General features: G+C 33.2%; 1 long non-coding RNA gene across 2 annotated transcripts in view; it reads right to left on the reverse strand.

Moving 5' to 3' along the window:
* The window catches only part of LOC117975628 (uncharacterized), a 698,477-nt gene that overhangs the window by 192,203 nt on the left and 482,423 nt on the right, over window positions 1-23,851 (reverse strand). For both annotated transcript variants that reach the window (XR_010109635.1, XR_010109636.1), the window contains one exon: window positions 17,765-17,858. This is a non-coding gene — a long non-coding RNA (uncharacterized LOC117975628). The remainder of the gene's footprint in view (window positions 1-17,764; window positions 17,859-23,851) is intronic.

A 23,851-nucleotide genomic window follows, 5' to 3' on the forward strand; every position in this document is an offset into this window, starting at 1 on the left:
AAATATTACTCAGAAAATAAACTCAATTGGTAGATATAACATATTTATGAATTAAAATGTGTTTTATGGTTAAGATACCAATACTCCACTGATTGTTCACTATACTGAATTCGCATCATAGTTCTCAAGGCTTCCATGAAAAAGTTTTCAAGAATTATAAAATTTATAATTAAATAAATTACAACATTTATAATTATATAAATTATAAGATTTACATGCAAATGCAAAGAATCTAGAAAAAAATGAAAAATAAGAACAAAGAACAAGGACTTATACTGCCCGACATACTATACCTTTTTTTTTTGAGACTGAGTCTCACTCTTTGGCCCAGGCCGGACTGCAGTGGCGCTATCTCTGCTCACTGCAAGCTCTGCCTTCCGGGTTCACACCATTCTCCTGCCTCAGCCTCCTGAGTAGCTGGGACTACAGGCGCCTGCCACTGCACCCGGCTAATTTTTGTATTTTTAGTAGAGACGGGGTTTCACCGTGTTAGCCAAGATGGTCTCGATCCCCTGACATCGTCATCCGCCCGCCTCAGCCTCCTAAAGGGCTGGGATTACAGGCGTGAGCCACCGCGCCCGGCCGACATACTATACATTTACACGAATCAAACAGTTCAGTATTGACAGGAAGATAAGCAAATGAACACAATGTCAAAGAAGAGTTCAGAAATAGATACACATGTATATATGGTCAATTGATTTCTGACAAAAGTGTCAAAGCAATTTATTGGGGAAAAGATGGTCTTGTTAACAAATGACATTAAAACATGCAAAATAATATTGACTCAAATTATGCACTATATAAAAATAGAATGTCAAAATTCTCACGCCTGTAATCCCAGCACTTTGGGTGGCCAAGGCGGGCGGATCACGAGGTCAGGAGATCCAGATCATCCTGGCTAACACGGTGAAACTTCGTCTCTACTAAAAAAAAAAAAAAAAAAAAAAAATTAGCCGGGCGTCATGGCGGGCGCCTGTAGTCCCAGCTACTCGGGAGGCTGAGGCAGGAGAATGGCGTGAACCCGGGAGGCGGAGCTTGCAGTGAGCCGAGATTGCGCCACTGCACTCCAGCCTGGGCGGCAGAGCGAGACTCCATCTCAAAAAGAAAAAGAAAACTTTTAGAATATGACATAGGAAAAATTCTCAGTGACCATGGGTTTGGCAATGATTTCTTAAACACAATGCAAATAGTATAAATAATACGCCAGGTGTGGTTGCTCATGCCTGTAATCCCAGCACTTTGGGAGGTCAAGGCAGTACCTTTAAACACTTTAGGCAAGGAGTTTGAGACCACCCAGTCTCTACTAAAAACACAAAATTAGCTCAGCATGGTGGCCTGCACCTATTGTCCCAGCTATGCAGGAAGCTGAGGCACAAGAATCATTTGAACCTGGGAGGTGGAGGTTGCAGTGAGCTGAGATGACGCCAGTACACTCCAGCTTGGGAGACAGATCAAGACTGTCTCAATAAATAAATAAATAATAGAAAGAAATGTAAATTGTATTTTATCAAAACAGTAAAAATTAAAAATAAACTTTTGCTTTTCAAAGTTAAAAAAAAACAAATTAAACATCACGTTTATTTGTAAAACATGTATCTCACAAAGGACTTCTACCTAAAATACATAAAAACCTCTTCCAATGAATAATAAAATAACCTCATACATAGTGTGCAAAATATTTAAACAGAATCTTCCCAAAATACCATATACAAATGGCAAAGAACTACATAAAATATTGCTCAAAATCATTAGTGATTTGAGAAATGAAGAACTGAACTAGATTGCCATACTACTAGTCTATTAATCATATATTTTCTGTATTTTATAATACTTTGATACTGTAGTCTTGTGGAGCAGAGGAGAACATTCCCCTGCCAAGATTACCTGATTCCTAGAAATAGCAAACAGCTTGCCTGTGATCATACCTTTGATATACGAGCCAACCAATCCCAAATCTATAATCACATCTGCCTCCCTTTATCAAGCTTCTGCCATCTGCCATCTGGAATACTATCCTCCTTCCTTAAAGCACCCAGAGGCCAGAGCCAGGTGCTGGACAACTACAGACCACCGCTATACCCCTATCCAAGCCACATACATTTAGATCACCCATCCTTTCATAGAAACCAGAATAATGCTTTTAATTTTAAAACAACTACCCACAAAACAGAATGGCAAAGTTGAAAAGACTATATAAAGTGTTAGCAAGGATGTGAAGCAACTAGACCTCTTTTATACCACAGGCATTATTATAAAATAGTACAACTACTTTTAAAGTATTTTGACAGTTTCACAAACATGAAAAATAAACTTACTATATTTGCTTCTAAATGTGTATCTAAGAGAAATGAAAGCATATGACCACAATGAGACTCGAACACAAGTGTTCATTTGTAATAGCCAAATGCGGAAACTACCCAAATGTTTCTCAACAAGGGAAACACATAGGGAAATTTAGGTATATCCATACAAAGAAACACTATTCAGTAATATAAATATGTAAACAATTGATTTATATGACTGATGTTTTGCAAAATAGTTCTGCAGAACAAAGAAGCCATGCAAAACTAAAACAAACTGATATAATCTATATACAATTTACAACGTGCAAATTGTTCATAATGTAAGTAATAGATCAGTGGTTGTTGAGTTTTGGGACAGAGAGGAATGTGAGGATCGTCTGCAGAAAGTAATCACAAAGGGGCATGAGACACCTTTTCGGTGTAACGGTCATGTTTATTATCTTGATATTACAAATCAATAGAGGTCTTACATGAAGAAGAAAGAAGAAAGAAAACAGATTTGAATTCTTCATATGTTCCCCAAAGTACCACAGATGTCACTTTTATATTTCATCTGTAATGTTGACTCATGTTGAAGATCAATATTATCAGCTATTACTATAGTTAATATTAATGCAGAAATATTTTTATTTTCATAGAAATAATTTTAAACTAAAGTGCTTTAGCTATTCTTCACATTCAAGGCAAGTCCGCACATGTTTATTTACTAATACAACACTTTATTAGCATTAATTGAAGATAATGTTATGTCAGTCACATTGAGATTTTCTCCCATAGATTTTATTGAATGAACAACAATTAAAATATTATTAAGTAGAACAATCAATATTACATTTAACATTCTCTTCATTCTATTTTTTTATCTGGTAATCTATGGAACTGTTCTATTATCTCTGTTTTTGTAATATTTTTATGTTGATAGCTCATTTTGAAACAGCAGTAAAACAAAGTATCCAAATGTCTAATTAATTTATTAGATTTTATTTTAAGCAACTAATTGCTTTTAAAGAAATGTACTTAATTATATGAACAGCCATTTGAAAGCTTGTATATTTTGGAACTAAAATAACTTTATATTTATTTCAATCTTTTATTCTTTTAACAGTGTATTAGAAATATAATAAATAGGAAAAAATGTTCACACTTAACTGGAAGTTTATATTTAATTAGAATAATTACTCCCCAAAATACAACCTAATTTAACATAAAAATATTTTAAAGGTGGTTTTCAGTCCCAATATCTGTTTTCTTTTTTGAGGATCTAGTTAAATGGTAGAATGCAAGATAACATCACTCTTAAATACTGCTATACTGATTAACTAAATAGTTACTACCATTATACTGTTACTAGCATACTTTCGATTTTTATGAAATATATTTAGTAGCCAATCAGTCATTTAACGAAGCAATCTTCCACTATCATACTAACCATGGAAAATATTAAATTTTTTGGAGTTTTTTCTATTACACAGAATGGTTTTTAAATAATGTGGAACATATAGCAATATTCCCATTAAGGGTGTTTATCTGTGTATTTTTAATAAAGATTTCTAAAACATACATTGTTAAACTAAGTTTGGCCTTAGTATGCTGGTGTACTTTGAATCATAACTTCATGAATTATAACGTAACTAAATATCCAAGCTAACTGAAAGTTAAGAGTATACTTTTGTTACAAATATCTGAGTCTCAGTCATTCACAGCACCTAAGCTTCAATCACAAGTGACCAACTCATCCGACCATGTTCAAATAAGGCAAATGCAAAACCGTGACCATTCAAGCTGTTTCTGTACTTCATTTCCATTTTCTGTTCATAAATGCTGACTGCCCATGTTGCACAGCAAAGTTCTCTGAATTTCTTCTGTCTCTGAGGGCTGCCTGATTTGTTGTTCAATTAAACTCTTTCACATGAAAAGCAAAACATGTCAGAAAAATTAAATTTAACAGAGTTTAATTGAATAACAAATTTAACATTTTAAATATTAAATTTTATATGTTTATATTTTAATAAGTTTATAATATATTTTATATATTTAATATTTAAATCATAAATATTTAAGTATGTATAAAATATTTATGAAGTATAAATATAAATATACTTATGAGTATATAAAGCATATATAGATATTTGTAGGTATAGAAATTATATCTCATTATTGTTTTGACTTGTATTTCCCTGATGATTGTGAAACTGAACATTTTTTCATTTTTTGGTAGTCATTTGTATGTCTGCTTTTGATAAATTTCTATTCAGGTCATTTGCCCATTTATTCATTAGATTGTTTCTATTGATGGGATTTATTTTTGCAGTTGAATTGTTTGAGTTTCTTGTAGATTCTAGATATTAATCGCTTATACAATGAATAGGTTGCAAATATTTTCTTCCATTTTACAATTTGTCTCTTCTTTCTATTGATTGTTTCATAGCTTTTGCTGTGCAGAAGCTTTTAAGTCACAATAGCCAAGATATGAAATAAATCTAAGCTTTCATCAACACATGAATGAATTTTTAAAATGTGGTATATATACATATTAGAATACTCTTCAGCCATAAAAAGTAATAAAATGTTGTCACTGTAGAAACATGGATGAGCCTAGAAAACAGTATGTTAAGTGAAAGAAGCCAGAAACAGAAAAATAAATGCTACATGTTTTCACTCACATGTGAAAGCAAAAAAAAAAGAAAAAAGAAAAAAGTTGATTTAATAGAAGCAAAGAGTAAAAATAGTGGTTATTAGAGGCTAGGGAATATAGGAGACAGGAGAGATATGGAAAGGTTGGTTAATGAATACAAAATTACAGCTAGACAGGAGAAATCTGTCTATATAGTATATAGACTGGTGTTCTATATACTATGGGGTCTGTAGGGTGACTAGAGTTAACAACACTTTATTAAATATTTTCAAATAGCCAGATTTTTAAATGTTTTCAGCATGAAGAAATAATAAGTGTTTGAAAAAAACTGACATGGTAATTACCCTAAATGGATAATTATACATTATACACATTTATCATAATATCACATTGTAGCCCATAAACATGTACAATTACTATGTGTCAACTTAAAACAATTTTTAAAAACCACATTGTACACCATAATTTTATACAATATATACAATTATTATTTTCCAATTAAAATGAAATAAACAAGATACCAAAATAAAGAGAATACCTATAATTATTTGATAGGATTTCTTGGTTTCAAAACAGTTTATAGCATTAGAAAAATGAATCTATGCTACATTATTGTAAAGTAAAAACAAAAAGTACAGTAATAACTTTAAATAATTTTTGAAAATAAGTAAATTTTAAGTATAAAAGTTTTTATTTTACATTCTCTTACTTATAGTAGTGGCTTACCTTTTTGAATAAAAAGATGAAGAAGAAAAAGAAGAAGGAAAAATCCTAATTAAAGAAAACATAAGATTATGGAAGTTTAGAGCTGAATGGGTTTTTCTGGTCTAATTCTACTCTTAGACACCAAGTAACTAAGATAAACTATATCTGTGGATGTTCAACAAGCTGATAGAGAAGTGGACCTAAAGCTAGCTAGAGCATCCTTAGTTTTATCCCAATTAATATGTGTTCATAAGCCTCAGCCCTCATGATAGCATTGTTAACTCTGAGAAGGCAGCAGCTATGTTCAATATATATTTTCCCTGTTTTTTACTTTCTACTTTCTGAAAGTGAATGACAATGCTTTCTTAGTTAATAAAAATGGGTAGTTGTGCAAATATTTTTGATAATGTTGTATTATTTTAAGCCTTTCCTCAATCCCTCACTTAAAGATATTTTTTAAAAATATTATTTTATGTATTAAAATCCAATAGAATATGATGATTTAGCAATAACCACTTTCATATAGTCTTTAATTTCTATCCATTTTTTCTGAGTTTTTAAAAAAAACTTGTTTTGATCTCCTGTGTCTTGTCCTTTCCCCCCTCCCCCCGCCCTCTGGTACACACCTCTGTTTCTATCTTTATGGCTTGCCACTTCTTTAATTTTTTTTTCATATAATGGGTTGGAATGAAAAAACTCAAAGTACTTAATTTTAAAAACTATATAAGGCATGGAAAGGGAAATAAGCAAAAAAAAAAAAGTTTAGTAGCTATTTTTGTAATAAGATTGCTTGTAATATATTCCGTCTCATAATTATTAGTTTCTTTCATTGAAAAATATTTTCCCTTTAAATATATTTCATTTGAGACAGGTGACTTACAAGCCTATGAGATACTTTATTTGTATAATATATACATTCTCTCTATATATATAAAATAAAATCTTCCCATTAAATATATATTCTTTAGTTTACAAAAATGATGAGAAAGACTGAGAGGTGTAGAACAGGTTTAAAATACTGACCTTACCTAAATTATCTCTATTCTGGAAATGAGCCAGCGTCAGAAGGAATAACAACATTCATCAAGTATAAGCATACATTTTTTTCTTCCTGCCTCACAATTCCATTCTTTGCTCCTGTATTTCACTCCTTTTCTTTCATTGTATTCACATGTGAATAAAAACGACTGTTTTGTTTCCTTGGCCTTATACTATGAGCTATTCAATATGTTGATTAGTTAGTCTGACAAAGTAAACACTGTTGAAATATAGATCAGAGAAGAAAATGAATATTCTCCTCATTTTGTAAACTTGAATTTCAATGCTAGACTTTAAGGGCTTTTATCATTAAGATTTAATTACTTGGGAAAGAAAAAAGACACATGAATCAGTTAATGTTACCAAAGCACCAGGGGTTCTATCTAGATCCTGCTGCTCCCCACACAGAAAGCCAATCACTGAGACAACAAGTATTGCCAAGAGAAAAGGCTTTAATCAGGTGCTGCCACTGAAGAGATGGAAGATGAGTCTCAAATCCATCTCATTGACCAACTAAAATTAGAAGCTTACATATCAGGGAAAAAATTATAACTATGTATGGGAAAACAGGAACTGAGGATGGGTAAGGAAGCATTTATGATGAATGAGATGCCTGGTGTCTCATTGTCTGGATGTGATTATATGGTTAAGTTTCAGTTCTTAGAGGCCTCGTGTCTCACTGGCTGGATCTGGTGAGTTTTAGTTATCTGATACTTTTCGAGAAGCCGAGGGGTTCTTTCCTGAGGAAAGAACTCAGATAAAACAAATGGAAGTTTCAACCTTTACGTCCAGAAGGGAACAACAACAACAAAACAGTCTATGGGGCTATTGTATCAGTTTTATTAATTCTTTATCTTTGACTCATTCACTCCTTGCCTGAACATTTAATCAACTGCTATTTAAGCCAGTTTATGGGTTCATAATTGTGTAGAGGACATAAGAATCTATTTACGAAAAAAATTAGAAGCAAGTATTGCAAACATATGACATAATTTCTCAATAAAATTATATATAGGGAACTCAAAGTTCTTGAAGATTTTGACCATTATTTTTAAATGTTAGGAGTTGAAATTTATCCGAGAATCTGAAGTCAAAGCTGTTAACTAAGGGAAACTTTCCTGTATTTATGTAAAACAAAATGAGTTACAAATGTTGTGGTAGAAGAGCCAGGGTGTGGAGTAGACACAGTTGATATCATGGTACATTAGGATGAACCAGAAAATAGTGTGAAATATAAAATTAAAAAAACAAAACATTTTGGCCATAAAGTTGTTGTATGCCACAATAATTACATTAAAATTTACTTCAAGAACAAGGAAACATTATTGAAATGTTCACGCATGGGAGTCTTATAAAAATGCTTCTTTGGAAATGTATCTCTAGTAGAATGCCCTAGGATTTCAGGATACCAGTGGCACAGCGAACTAAGATAAGTAATAAAATTTGGTGAATTTAACAGACAAAGTAAAAGATACAAAGTAAACAGAATAGATTAAGTCAAGTGATTGTTCACAGGAGAGGATAAGGGGAATGGGATGAAATAAGGCTATCAAAGTCTTCTAGTTGATAAAAAATTGTCAAGGTATTCTGTATATTTTACCAAAGAAAGAAAACAAAAAAGGATCTGATGTCACCAGAAGTAAGTTTAAGGGTGGTTTGGACCTTTTCAAAGTCACTATATTGAGGACAATCTCTTTTTTTAAACTTGATTCAAGAAGAAAATAAATTAGAAAAAATGTCATTGCTGTTGTTTTAGTTATTTAACCCAGCCTGATTTGTAACCAAGTTTTTATATTTGTTATTTTATAAAATGCCAGGAATGTAAAAGAGTAGATTAAATAGTAAATATATGTATGTATAAGAAACTATTCAATAACCAAGCCTTTTTATAATTAATTAAAATTATTGTCACTTCTGATATTTGACATTTTCATAAGAAAAATACTGTCTTAATCTTTGTAAAACATTACTTCTATTAATAAATGTGATATTGTATTGGTCAAATTTGCAGCTGTAGATTTATTTCATATTTTACATTGAGATAAAAAAGAAACAGCCAACTTAAAATAGCAAAGACTTCTAATGTCATAGTTGAAATTAAAATAAAAATGATCACCCCTTTATAGCATTATGTGAACTTCAACATCTGATTAAAATCATTATTGTGGTTTCCATGAAGGATTGTAAAGTTTTAGTAGTAATTAAATAATACAGAAACAAAATTATTTTTAAAAACTGCATTCATTTTAATTTTCAAAAGTAATCAATGATTAATTTCAATATTAAAAAACTTACATGTTTGTGTGTATATACACATACATATGTATTACAAATAAGTCTATTCATGAAGATACTTTTATATACAGGCACTGAGGAGATCAAGATATGCATTAAAGGTCTATGACAGAAGAATGGCCTTCAGTGTGCACAGCCTATCTTAATAGAAAAAAAGAATATTTTTTAAAAATATGTATGAAGCTGTAAGCAGACAATTTTCCATAATTTATCTTCCTAAATGCAAGCTATCATTATGTCTTTCTGAATAAAGAGATCAGAACGAATTATGTAAATGCTTGATTGTGTTATCAAGCACTCTTGTACCTTGGTAATCACTGCTTGATTCTTTGCAATTTGGAAATAATGACTTCTAGAATGCTGACAACCCATTTGTAATCTGTTCAAGGAATCAATACAAAGACTGCTTTATATGATTAAAGAGTATTCGCTAATTAAAGAATGACAACAAGATGTTGAGAAGCAGAAATAATTAATTGTGCTTTATATGATTCTTTGAGAAAATAGACATTATTTGAATCAAATTTGAACATAAACTCCCTAGCATTATGTAAAATAGCCATAGTATTATTTTTATTGACCTTGGTAAGATTTATGCATTCTTTTAATTCTTTTTATGTAATATGAAATCATAGAATGTTCCAATTTTTATTAAGTGAAAATCAATTTATATAGAACATATTACATCAGAGCATTACAGGTGAAAAACTTCATAAATCACATAAACTTGCTGAAAGTATGAACTTTCTTATGTTTATTTTTTATATTACAATTAGACTTTAACATTTGTGACTTATCCTATACATTTTTTGTAATAAATGCATCACAAAATCCATTAATGTGCTGTCCACATACTCTTAGAGACTACATTCTGGAGAACCTGTAAAGTTTCTACTAAGTGCTATCTCCACAATGAACTTATATTAACACTCTTAGTATATACCCACTGTAAAATAACAAAGCAAGTCCCAAATGAAACAAAAGCTCTATTGTCTCATAAGGATCAAATTTATCACCTGTCATTTTAAACAAGTAATATAACAGTATTGTCTAATAACAATTCTTGAACTTGAACATCCTAGGGCAGTTTTTCCACATGAGCAAATCTATGCAAATACAGTATTGCAAAGCTTACACAAAATGTATCCATAGTAAATCCCTGTAATTAAAATTCTTGAACTGTTATATACATACATATGTATGGGTATATGTGTGTGCATATGTGTGTATATATATACATATATATAAGGTATTTGTATATATATAAAATAAAGTGCATATATATAATAAAGGTATACATATATATTAAAGGTTGATGTGAAAAGTAGATGCAAACAAATTAAAAAGTAAAACAATAAATATAACTTTTTAATTTAGAAGTCATTTGAACTATATAAGAAAAGGTTAGAAAACTCCCTCAGAGTTAAAACTTTTAAAATCTTTTGTAATAAAGGTTCAAAAAATTCACTCGTTCATTCATTTGAACTTGATCTTAACTGAGATCTCTTTTATTTTAAAAGTCACAAAATAAGATTGATAATAGGAAGAACAGATAAAACAGAAAAATCAGAGACGTGGAGAAAGAAGGAGAGAAGAGAGGGTGACTGGGAGGGAGAAGACACAGAGATAGAGAAAAATAAATCAGATGAGGGTAAACACTAGCATAGCAATAGTGATCTAGTTTCTAAATAAGAAAACATTGTATAATTTAAAATTTAAACTAGGTATCTTAGTCTTTTTGTGTTGCTGTAAATATCTGAGACTGAGTAAGTTATAAAGAAATGAGGTTTATTTGGCTCATTGTTCTGCAGGCTGTACAAGAAGCATGTTGCCAGCATCTGTGTTTGGCGAGAGCTTCAGGCTACTTCCACTCAAGGCAGATGGTGAAGGGGAGCCAGTGTGTTAAACTCACATGAGGAGAGAGGGAGTGAGAGAGCAGAGGAGGTGCCAGGTGCATTTCAACAGCCGGTGTTTTTGGGGAACTAACAGTGAGGACTCACTCATATCCAGAAGACTGGCACCAAACCATTTATGAGGGATCTGCCTCCATGATCCATACACCTCCCACTAGGCCCAACCTCCAGCACTGGAGACTAAATTTCATCATGAGACTTGGAGGGGCCAAACAAACCATATGCAAACCATACATAGCACTGAGGTATGGCTGGAATAACAAACAATGCAAAAGTATTTCTATCACATTTGTTAAACTTACAAGTGCTAGCAGTTTTTCTGTAGATGCAGTACACTTTTGTTCACAGAAAATAAAAACACTTTTAATTTTTTCTGGATGGCTTATCTTCCTCGCCCTCTCCCTCTCCTTCTTCTTCTTTTTTTGCCTTATCACACTGGCTAGAACAACCATAAAAATAATGAGAATCAACACCCTTGGCATGTTACCTATCCTAGAGGAAAAGTCGTCCTTCACCACTGAATATAATGGTAGCCTCAAGATCAAGATTCCTTTTTATGAGATTGAGAAATTCATCTTTTATTCATAAGTTGCTAAGAGCTTTTATCAAAAACAAATTTTCTTTTTTCTGATAGATGTATACAAAGGCATATAATGTATTATTTATTTACGTATAATCATTTTTTCTTAATGAATGTCAGTTATTTTATTTTCTTTTTGTAAACCTGGTTTTGCATTTTTTTTATTATACTTTAAGTTTTAGGGTACATGTGCACAACGTGCAGGCTTGTTACATATGTATACATGTGCCATGTTGGTGTGCTGCACCCAGTAACTTGTCATTTAACATTAGGTATATCTCCTAATGCTATCCCTCCCCCCTCCCCCCACCCCACAACAGGCCTTGGTGTGTGATGTTCCCCTTCCTGTGTCCATGTGTTTTCATTTTTCAATTCCCACCATGAGTGAGAACATGCGGTGTTTGGTTTTTTGTCCTTGCGATAGTTTGCTGAGAATGATGGTTTCCAGCTTCATCCATGTCCCTACAAAGGACATGAACTCATCACTTTTTATGGCTGCATAGTATTCCTTGGTGTATATGTGCCACATTTTCTTAATCCAGTCTATCATTGTTGGACATCTGGGTTGGTTCTAAGTCTTTGCTATTGTGAATAGTGCCACAATAAACATAAGTGTGCATGTGTCTTTATAGCAGCATGATTTATAATCCTTTGGGTATATACCCAGTAATGGGATGGCTGGGTCAAATGGTATTTCTAGTTCTAGATCCCTGAGGAATCACCACACTGACTTCCACAATGGTTGAACTAGTTTACAGTCCCACCAACAGTGTAAAAGTGTTCCTATTTCTCCACAACCTCTCCAGCACCTGTTGTTTCCTGACTTTTTAATGATCGCCATTCTAACTGGTGTGAGATGGTATCTCATTGTGGTTTTGATTTGCATTTCTCTGATGGCCAGTGATGATGAGCATTTTTTCATGTGTCTTTTGGCTGCATAAATGTCTTCTTTTGAGAAGTGTCTGTTCCTATCCTTCACCCATTTGTTGATGGGGTTGTTTGTTTTTTTCTTGTAAATTTGTTTGTGTTCATTGTAGATTCTGGATACTAGCCCTTTGTCGGATGAGTAGATTGCAAAAATTTTCTCCCATTCTGTAGGTTCCCTGTTCACTCTCATGGTAGTTTCTTTTGCTGTGCAGAAGCTCTTTAGTTTAATCAGATCCCATTTGTCCATTTTGGCTTTTGTTGCCATTGCTTTTGGTGTTTTAGACATGAAGTCCTTGCCCATGCCTATGTCCTGAATGGTATTGCCTAGATTTTCTTCTAGGGTTTTTATGGTTTTAGGTCTAACATTTAAGTCTTTAATCCATCTAGAATTAATTTTTGTATAAGGTGTAAGGAAAGGATCCAGTTTCAGCTTTCTACATATGGCTAGCCAGTTTTCCCAGCACCATTTATTAAATAGGGAATCCTTTCCCCATTTCTTGTTTTTGTCAGGTTTTTCAAAGATCGGATAGCTGTATATATGCGGCATTATTTCTGAGGGCTCTGTTCTGTTCCATTGCTCTATATCTCTGTTTTGGTACAAGTACCATGCTGTTTTGGTTACTGTAGACTTGTAGTATAGTTTGAAGTCAGGTAGCGTGATGCCTCCAGCTTTGTTCTTTTGGCTTAGGATTGACTTGGCAATGTGGGCTCTTTTTTGGTTCCATATGAAATTTAAAGTAGTTTTTTCCAATTCTGTGAAGAAAGTCATTGGTAGCTTGATGGGGATGGCATTGAATCTATAAATTACCTTGGGCAGTATGGCCATTTTCATGATATTGATTCTTCCTACTCATGAGCATGGAATGTTCTTCCATTTGTTTGTATCCTCTTTTATTTCATTGAGCAGTGGTTTGTAGTTTTCCTTGAAGAGGTCCTTCACATCCCTTGTAAGTTGGATTCCTAGGTATTTTATTCTCTTTGAAGCAATTGTGAATGGGAGTTCACTCATGATTTGGCTCTCTGTTTGTCTGTTATTGGTATATAAGAATGCTTGTGATTTTTGCACATTGATTTTGTATCCTGAGACTTTGCTGAAGTTGCTTATCAGCTTAAGGAGATTTTGGGCTGAGACGATGGGGTTTTCTAGATATACAATCATATCGTCTGCAAACAGGGACAATTTGACTTCCTCTTTTCCTAATTGAATACCCTTTATTTCTTTCTCCTGCCTGATTGCCCTGGCCAGAACTTCCAACACTATGTTGAATAGGAGTGGTGAGAGAGGGCATCCCTGTCTTGTGCCAGTTTTCAAAGGGAATGCTTCCAGTTTTTGGCCATTCAGTATGATATTGGCTGTGGGTTTGTCATAGATAGCTCTTATTATTTTGAGATATGTCCCATCAATACCTAATTTATTGAGAGTTTTTAGCATGAAGAGTTGTTGAATTTTGTCAAAGGCCTTTTCTGCACCTATTGAGATAATCATGTGGTTAGACCTTTTCTGCATCTATTGAGATCATCATGTGGTTTTTGTCATTGGTTCTGTTTATGTGCTGGATTATGTTTATTGATTTGCATATGTTGAACCAGCCTTGCATCCCAGGGATGAAGCCCACTTGGTCATTTCAATATTGTCAAATGCTTTTTCTGCATTATGATCACCTTTCATTTATATTATTATGAATTACTGATATCAATATTGAAATGTTAAACTTTGTGATAAATGATTATTATTTTTTGAGATGGAGCCTCGCTCTGTTGCCCACGCTGGAGTGCAGTGGCGTGATCTCAGTTCACTGCAACCTCTGCCTCCCTGGTTCAAGCAATATCCCTACCTCAGCCTCTCGAGTAGCTGGAATTACTGGTGACTGCCACCATGCCCAGCTATTTTTTTTTTTTTTTGTATTTTTAGTAGAGATGAGGTTTCACCATGTTGAGAAAGCTGGTCCTGAACTCCTGACCTGAGGCAATCTGCCCCCCTACGCCCCCCAAAGTGCTGGGATTACAGGAGTCAGCCACCACGCCTGGCCAATAAATTATTTTTAAAATATATTGTTGGATTTGATTTGCACCTTTTAAAAGTTAACAACGTCTTTTTTTTTTTTTTTTTTTAATAGAGTCTCGCTTTGTTGCCCAGGCTGGTGTGCAGTGGCACAACCTCGGCTCACTGCAACCTCCACCTCCTGGGTTCAAGTGATTCTCCTGCCTCAGCCTTCCAAGTAGCTGGGATTACAGGCATCTGCCACCATGCTTGGCTAATTTTTGCATTTTTAGTAGAGATAGTATTTCATCATGTTGGCCAGGCTGGTCTCAAACTCCTGACATCAGGTGATCTGCCCGCCTCGGCCTCCAAAAGTGCTGAGATTACAGATGTGAGCCACCATACAAGGCCCCAACAAGATCTTGTTAAAGAATAATTTTAGATTTACAGAAAAGTTGCAGAGTACAAAGAGTTTCTATATACCCCTCACTCAGTTTTTCCTTCTGTCACCTCAATTAAATACTCTAGTAATCAGGAGATTGTACACATCCTTTCTGCTAACAACTGTTAGGCCAGAGCTAGTCACATAGTACTACCTCACCAGAATATGGCAAGTAAGAGAATCTAAACATCCACTGGAATACAGAGAGCCAGAAATTACCTCAGAATTCTAATTCACCAGGGCTGCAAATGGGGAGCCATAAGAGGCTGAGTTTCTCCAAAAACATTTTATTTCAATAGCACTATGTCATAAAACTTTTAGAAGACAGAGCAGGGTTTGCACTTTTGCATATGGTAATATTATAATCATTAGCTACTGCTGTACAGCAGTTCTCCTCTACAACAGTTTGCTCTTTCTTAGAGGAAAAATTTAACTTCAAGCCTTTGAGCTGTTACATCCAAGTCTCATTAAAGGGAAGAATGAGGATTTAAGAGAGAAGGATAATAATTTTCTCGTATTTGTATACACTTTATATTTTCAAAGTATCATACAAATATTGGCCTTTCTCAGACTAAACTGATATTGAATAGCTGATAGAGAAGGCAGTGTAATAGATTTCCTGCATCTATCACTTCCATCTGTATGTTTCATACATTCTGAAAGTCTTTTATCTAATTATGTCTCTGTACTTTCATTTCTTAGCTTTCAAGTTATGTCTTTGTGTCCATCCTGCTTCCAAATTACATTGGTAAGTAGAAATCCTTTTTTAGCTCATTGCTTATAATATAAAATAAATTTGATTTTAAAAGGCATCATTAAAATATTCTGTATTAAGTTGAAGCCACATTTTCAGGAGAAAATACTCGATTTCATTTCTTTGAACTATCATTTTAAATGTTTGTATTTTACATTAATCTGTCAAATATGTATATTCATATATGTTTATATATTTTATGATATAAAAACTTATACCATAAAATATCAAATACCAAAAACTTACCTGTAGAAATGGATGATTACCACACTTCTTAATATTTTACATTCACTTTGAGCAACAGAAGGTTTGTAAAGTAGGGTTACATTTCCCTCTTAATGTTTTATTGACTCTATATGATTTCTTCGGTCAATAATATTAAACAGTCCAACATGTAAGAGTGATTTATTGTACTGTATATTAACAAGTCATAAAATTAAGATAATTATGGAGAATAAATAAGGAAATGTGATTAAAATATATCAATTGGCTCTCACCCCAAATTTTCATTGTTTTTCATTTTTTCAAAGGCTTTTATTCACGATGGAACAATACTTTTTAAGTCAGAAATAACAAAAAATGAAATAAAATTTTTAACTCTGTATTCTAAAATAGGTTTTTGAAAGCCAACACTTCGGAAAAGCTAGAACTATTTTAAAAATGTAAAATGCTATTTTCCATAAGAATAAGCAAGGTTATTCCATAAATAGACTGGGAAGATAAATATAGCACCTTTACAATGATATACATTTTTCTGGTGAAGGAAAAAATTTAGAAGCATAAATGAAACCTAAAGAGAGGTATATTACTCTGGCTTAAGTCTCAGCTAAGTATTAAAGTGGGATAATAAAATTATGATAACATTTGGAAACTCCAGGACAGATCAGTGTGCACTTTGGTTTGTGGGTGAAGCTCAGAGGTGACAAGCCTCACTGAGGAATCTTTCAGTTAACAGCATGGTGTTCAGCCTTTGAGTAGAAAGGGTAGCATGCTGCATTTATATACAGAGGTCCAGAGCAAATGGGGTGACTTATACACATAGAGAATGTAGAATGTGTAGTAGGAGGTTAGAACAGGTGACATGCCTGCTGTGTTTACACACAGAGATATAGAGTCAACTTATTCTGAAATGTAAACCTGCAGGAAACACCAAAAAAGCACACATGAGCGAGAAGGTACAAAGAAGGACGTGGATAAAGTTTGGTTCTGCAGAAGACCTTTAAAGTAGATAGATGACAAGAAGCAGAGGGTTTGCCTTTTTTTTCCGGGATAAAACTGAAGCCCTCTCCCACCCTGCATTCCACCAGTATAAAATTAAATCAGTATTTGAGAAGATATGAAAGGAAGCAGTCTGAAAAACATGACAAAAACACTAAATGATCTAAAACAAAATGACAGAACTTCCCTTAATTTTGTAAAACATAATAGTGAATAGTCAGTATAAGGGTTTCATATATGTTTAAAAATATATCCAATGATTGTGAAGGAGACCAGAGGAATTACTGTATGCCTTTTCAGTGTCATGGTAAGCCTTATGTGGCAACACACACTCTCCATCCCTACTCAGCATTTTCTGGTCCAGGGGTTTCAGTGTACTGTTTTGTATTTTTATACCTTATTATTGATTAGGGTATTTTACATTTTGGTAATTAAGCCTGTTAACTAGTAAAAGTATGATGGAGATGCACATGAACTATGTAAGCTAGAATTGCAGTTAAGCTTTGTCTCTAAGAAAATCCCCAAATTTAAAGTTTTCCTGTCCTACTGAACATTAATTTTGTATCTAAGTCATTGTATTCAAGCATTCTTTCTTTCAATCACTATAAATGCTTCATACTCTCACTTTTTCACTGAATCAGTCTTATTATCATGATAGTGCCTCCATTAATGAGCTAAGGTGTGTTTTTTTCTCTCTCTCATTATGGTTTCAGAATTTTAAAAATCAAATTATTGAAAACTATTTGTAGTTGCTATAAAATTTCCAGGGGAAAATTTAATACCACATAAAGTGCACAGCTAAATTAATACAGTATGTTTAGTTGGTGATTTGCTCTTGTTTTTACAACCTATTTCAGAAAAGAGATAATATGGTGCTTTTGAGTGGGAGAAGTTGAGGGACTTTGGAAATTAGTCCATAAATTATCAAAACTACAAAAACAAAACAAACGAAATATTTAATTCAACTCACGCCAAATGTTGTTGCCTTGAACACAAGCTTCAGCTCTTGCCCAACTGCTTTTGTATAATCCCCTGTCATCTCGGCCTAAATTCCAGCATATTTCCTGGAAATGGACAATATGTCAAATGATTAAGTTCATGCCAGAAGCCACATGGTGCCAGAACTTTCATGTAATTTGAGATTGCATTTTAAATATGTCCATTATCTCATATATATTATAGATCTATTCTTGAAAAGCATGCAGGCTTTGTGTTTAAGTAATTTGAAAATCTATGAAAATGGCGGGATGCTAAATGAGTATATGCAAAGGCAGAATAGTTTATAATTCTGCCTGTTAAGCTGCAGCAGGTATGCTGGACCAGGAAAAAATGTTGTAAAAGACAGTGAAGAAAAAACAAATCAAGATTTTTTTTAGCATGCAGCAGTAATATCTGTTCTTAAATAATTCCACATGGGAGTTCTTATCACCCCCCCCCTTGCACAATCCTTGCTGATATTAATATAAGCAAGGACTGATACACCATTAAAATAGTTGTCCTTCATTTGTTTTCATTATTCACATATACATACACAATCTACCCTAACTCTAACTCTAACCCTTACAGCTACATGTGCAATACACCACGAAATTGAAGGATACTAGGACATCTGCATATCCGTGGAACCGTTATCATTTATCAAAATCATTGGACAAACTTTTTACTTTATATATTTATGTCAAACAAAAATAGAAACTAGCTTTAGCACAGTTTAAACATTAGCAGTCAGAAGTAACATAAATATGACGTAGCAGATTGTATTCATAATTATGAAAGAATAAAACTATAAGAGTGAAGATTAGTTATCTACTTATCACAGTTATGAATATTGACTATTTTCAAGTATATATGCCAGATAAAGCACAGCACACTGTTAAACACATAGTATGCATTCAGTAACTACCTTGTAAAAGACATGTATACACTGTAAAATTTTTTAAAAAGTGATTCCAGGTATTTTTGTGTATCTTTGTCTAGCTGTCATGTAGTGATGATGTTATTTAAAATAAAATCAAGATTCCTTAAAATCTGTTACATTACTAATGGAAGACAATTTGGAACAAGACATATAATAATATAAAAGTGAAAAAACCCTACAATTTTATAAAATTGCATAGTGTGAATCTAATCTGTAACATAGGAATTTTTTTATACTGGAAGAGATAAATGTTGGTTAAGATACAATCTAAAATCTATTTTACCTATATGGGAAAAAATATCTGTGCATGCATAACACTCAATGACTCAATAATTTGAGAAATTATTATTAAAATATTGCTTTAATAAAGATTAATGTCCATTCACATCACATTAGCAGGTTTTTAAGTAATCTGACATTCATAATAATCTCCAGTTGAGAGAGAAATCACCACAAAGTTACACACTCTGATTCTCATTTCAGGACATACTGGTGTATGACATGGTGTGTACATTAACAGATATATATGGCTAACTCAAATTAGCAATAAGAAATAGGTGTGAAGATTAAGAAAGCTTCTTGCAGCTACATCAAGGGGAAAGCCACAGAAAATGTTATTGATAGGCAACTAACATAGCATGAGGAAATGCTAAAATGTACAAACACCCAGAGGCTAAAGTGTGGTGGAAGATTCTGCAAGAAGGAGAATACAAACCTCTTGATGTGTGAACATCTTGCCATTCATGAAACTGACCATAGGATAACCAGTGGTGAGAGATGCTGTTTTGCTCCTGAGTGAGGCAGCAAACACCAAGAAGTCACTTTTCTTAAATCAAAATCAATCAAGAAGATAATTCTCTAGGCATACTATGGAGCTCTTTACTGGGCTGCTGAGGATCATCAAATAAACAGTGAATTGGAGGATAACATAGAATAAGGCACTTAATCCTTCTGCATATTTTGATAATGATTAAAGTGTCAAGGGCTGTACATTTTTCACTTCACTACAATACAAAGGAAATTTGAAGTGGAAAATATAAAACAAATTGAAAAAAGAGGAAAGTGGGAGAGAAAATAAATAACAACTTCATTCCATGAATACTACCTGTCCTTACAGTGCTTTTTGGTAAATGCCACAGCCAAATGAAAAAGAGGCAGCACCAGTGTCTAGGGATGTAGTGCCAAGTAACACGTCAAGAATTTTACTTAGGGCAAAATAATGGATCCTATAGGTCATGGATTTCAGGTTCTCTTTGGATATCACTGAAATGGGCTTTGATTCTGCCTCTTCTGGAGTTAGAAAGGCTTTTGGTGGAATGACCCTAATTTACTACATTACCTAGGATGTTCTCTATTTCAATATCATATTACAAAACAATTTCTAATTGTGCCCACTTTAACTCTTGCAAGTGTCTCAATTTGGAAGACAAATTATAGGGTTAGCCAAGCTGTGGGGCTTGTAGTGGTTTCATATGTGCCCAATGTCTTGAAAGAACAGGTGCGGTAAAATGACAGGCCAATGAATTAAGGCATTTTGTTATAGGAGCAAGATTATAGTAAGACATAGCCAATGTCAAAAATGAGAAATATGACATTACTACTAATACTATAGACATTACTGAATTATAAGAAAACATCATGAAACTTTATATCAATGGATTCGAATTCAATAAAATAAAGCCAAGTGTAGTGGCACATGCCTGTAATTTCAGCCATTTGGAATGCTGAGATGGGAGTATTGCTTGAGCCCAAGAGTTCAAGCCAACCTGGGCAACATAAATAATAATGTTTATGATATAATAATGTCCAAATAAAGAAATAAATGAGTAAATAAATTCAATGAAATTAAATGTAATAAATTACTAAAAAGGTATAAATTACTAAGAAGGGGAAAATTAAGCAATCTAAATAGCCTTATATCTCACCAAAAGATTGACTTGTAATTAAAAACCTTTCAAGAAGAAAACTACAGGCACAGATGGTTTCAATAATAAATTTTATAAAACACTCTGGATTAAAAAATCAAGTCTAGGCTGGGTGCGGTGGCTCACACCTGTAATCCCAGCACTTTGGGAGGCCGAGGTGGGTGGCTTATGAGGTCAGGAGATCAAGACCATCCTGGCCAAGATGGTGAAAACCCATCTCTACTAAAAGTATAAAAATTAGCAGGGCGTGGTGGTGCACATCTGTAGTCCCAGCTACTCAGGAGGCTGAGGCAGGAGAATCACTTGAACCCAGAAGGCGGAGGCTGCAGTGAGCAGAGATCACACTACTGCACTCCAGCCTGGGTGACAGAGCGAGACTCTATCTCAATAAATAAATAAATAAATAAATAAATAAATAAAGTCTATAAATATTATCCCAGAAAATAGAATTAAAATAAATTCTTTTCAATGCATTTCCTGAGGACAGATGTTACTGAGAGTAAAACTTAACAATGACATGACACAAGAAAATAAAATATCAATGGGCTGCAGGTCGTTGGAAAACAAATTAAAAAAAAAAAGAAAAAATATAGACAAATACCTCTCTTTCCTATTCTTGCAAAGCAACATTTTAGCACATTGTCTTACATTATATTACACAAATAATATATTTTAAAAAGTGTGCTTTATCCCACTAATGCAAAGTTAGCTTAATATTCAAAATTAACCAACACTGAATTAGCTTTAAAACAATTATTTTTATGCTATATAAATTTTAGCTTAAGAAAGAAATTTAATGAATCTTATCATATAAACTAAGAATAACAGTTACAATGACATATATCTAATGTAGGGAAAACATTTCAAAACTTCAACATTCATTTCTGATAAAAATTCTCAGCAAGAAAAGAACAGAAAAGAACATTCTCACCCCAATAAAGAGATTCTATGAAGTTCCTTCACATAATAACTTATTTATATAGTTATATAATATAGTTACTTGTGAAAAATTGAATGTTTTTGCCTAGCTTAGAGAACAAGCATTGTAGACATGGCTTTTCAATACTGTACTTGAGGTCCTACAACCATATGATATGACAAAAGTTAAATAAAAAGATTCAAGTTAGAACCAGAAAAGTAAAAGATACATTATTTGCAAATTGCATCATCATCTATATAGAAAAATATAGGTGTAAATATAAATAAAAATTCAGCCAAATATATAAGGTTGGCAAGATTAGAGAATAAAAGGTAAATAAATCCTCATACCGTCTTCCTTCAGTATCTGTGAAGAATTTTTTTCAGGATCCCCCACAGACACCAAAATTTATGAATGCTTAAGTCCCTCACCTAAAATGGTGTAATATTTGCATATAACCTACACCTCTCTTCCTATATACTCTAAATTATCTCTAGATTACTTATACCGCCTAAAAAATGTAAATGCTATGGAAATAGTTATTATATGTTTTACAATATTTTATTTGTATTATTTTCACTGCTGTTACTTTTATTGGATTTTTTGAATGTATTTTTTATCTGTGGTTGGTTGTAGCTGCATATGTGGAAGCTGTGGATATGGAGGGCCACTGGATTTCTTTGTTCTTGCCACAAAAACTATCATAAATTAAAACTTAGAAAACAGTGAAAGTAACAGTAGAATGTATGAAATAAACAATGAAATATGCTCAAGAATTGTACTTTGAAGACTAAAAATATCAGTGAGAAAAATTAAAGAAGACCTGAATAAATAAGATATAAATTATGTGCATTTAGTGGGGAGACTAAAAATTGGTAAAATATTAATTCCCCCTAATTGAAAAGCACTTGGAATCAAATTCTCAGCAGGCAGTTCTATAAAACTTTTCAAGGTGATTGCAAAATGAATATAGAAATTTCTATCACCTAGAATAGCCAACACAAGCTTGAAAATAAAGAAAAAATATTCCATTGATTTTATTATCTGATATTAAGGCTTATTATAAAGTTGCTGTAAGCACCAACACAAAATAGATTTCATAAATAGGCTCCATATATAATTAACTATTATTAAATGAAGATTACAAGGTAATTCAATGGAAAAAGGATACTCTTTTCAAGAAATGGTATTGGGCCAATGGCATAACCATGTGCGAAAACAGGTACCTTTGCCTCTTCACTCCACACATTAAAATTAGCATACAATGAATCAGAGGATTTCATCCCTAGTTACTATTCTCACTTGAGGTAGATTTTTCCACTCCTCTCCCTATTCCCAGGGGACATTTGACCATGTCTGGAAACATATTTTGGTTGTCAAAATTGGGAGGGTGTATTAGTCCATTTTTGCATTGTCATAAACAAATATCTGAGACTGAGTAATTTCTAAAGAGGTTTAATTGGCTCATGGTTCTACAGGCTGCACAGGAAGCATGATGCTGGCACCTGCTCAGCTCCTGGGGAGGCAGCAAAAAAACTTACAATCACTGTGGAAGGTAAATGGGAGCAGGCACGTCACATGGCCAGAGCAGGAGCAAGAGGTACCACATACTTTTAAAGGACCAGATCTCAGGAGAACTCACTAAGGCAACTCACTAAGGCAAGGACAGCACCGAAGAGATTGTATTAAACCCTTCATGAGAAATCTGCCCCCATGATCCAATCACCTCCCACCAGGCCCCACCTCCAACATTGAGGATTACATTCCAACATGATATTTAGATGGGGACACACATCCAAACTATATCAGAGTGGTTGCTACTAGCATTTAGTGGTTAAAGTTAGAGCTATGAAACAAACAATGAATAGGAAAGATTCCATTACAAAGAATTATCCAGCAAAATATCAATTGTGCTGAGATTGAGAACCTCTGACCTAGAGGAAAGAAAGGCAACTATTAAACTTCTAGGAAATAAGATTATAAGACAAAATCTTGGCTACCCTGTGTTAGGCAATGGTATCCTAAAAGAATGATAGACATAAACAATTTAAGAGAAAAAGCCTTGGACTTTATAAAATATGAAAATGTTTGATATTCAATATTCATTGCTAAGAAAATGAAAAGGGGCATCATGAGTTTATAGACAAAATTTTAAAGTGGCTACCTGGCCAAGAAATTGCATGGAAAATATATAAAGAACACTTACAGCACACAAATATGGAGAAAAACTACACAATTAAAATCAAAGCAAATGATTTAAATAGCTCAACCAAAGAGATATATGCTCAATGTTAG

This window comes from Pan paniscus, chromosome 14 (assembly GCF_029289425.2).
Source record: "Pan paniscus chromosome 14, NHGRI_mPanPan1-v2.0_pri, whole genome shotgun sequence".
Classification (NCBI taxonomy): Eukaryota; Metazoa; Chordata; class Mammalia; order Primates; family Hominidae; genus Pan; species Pan paniscus.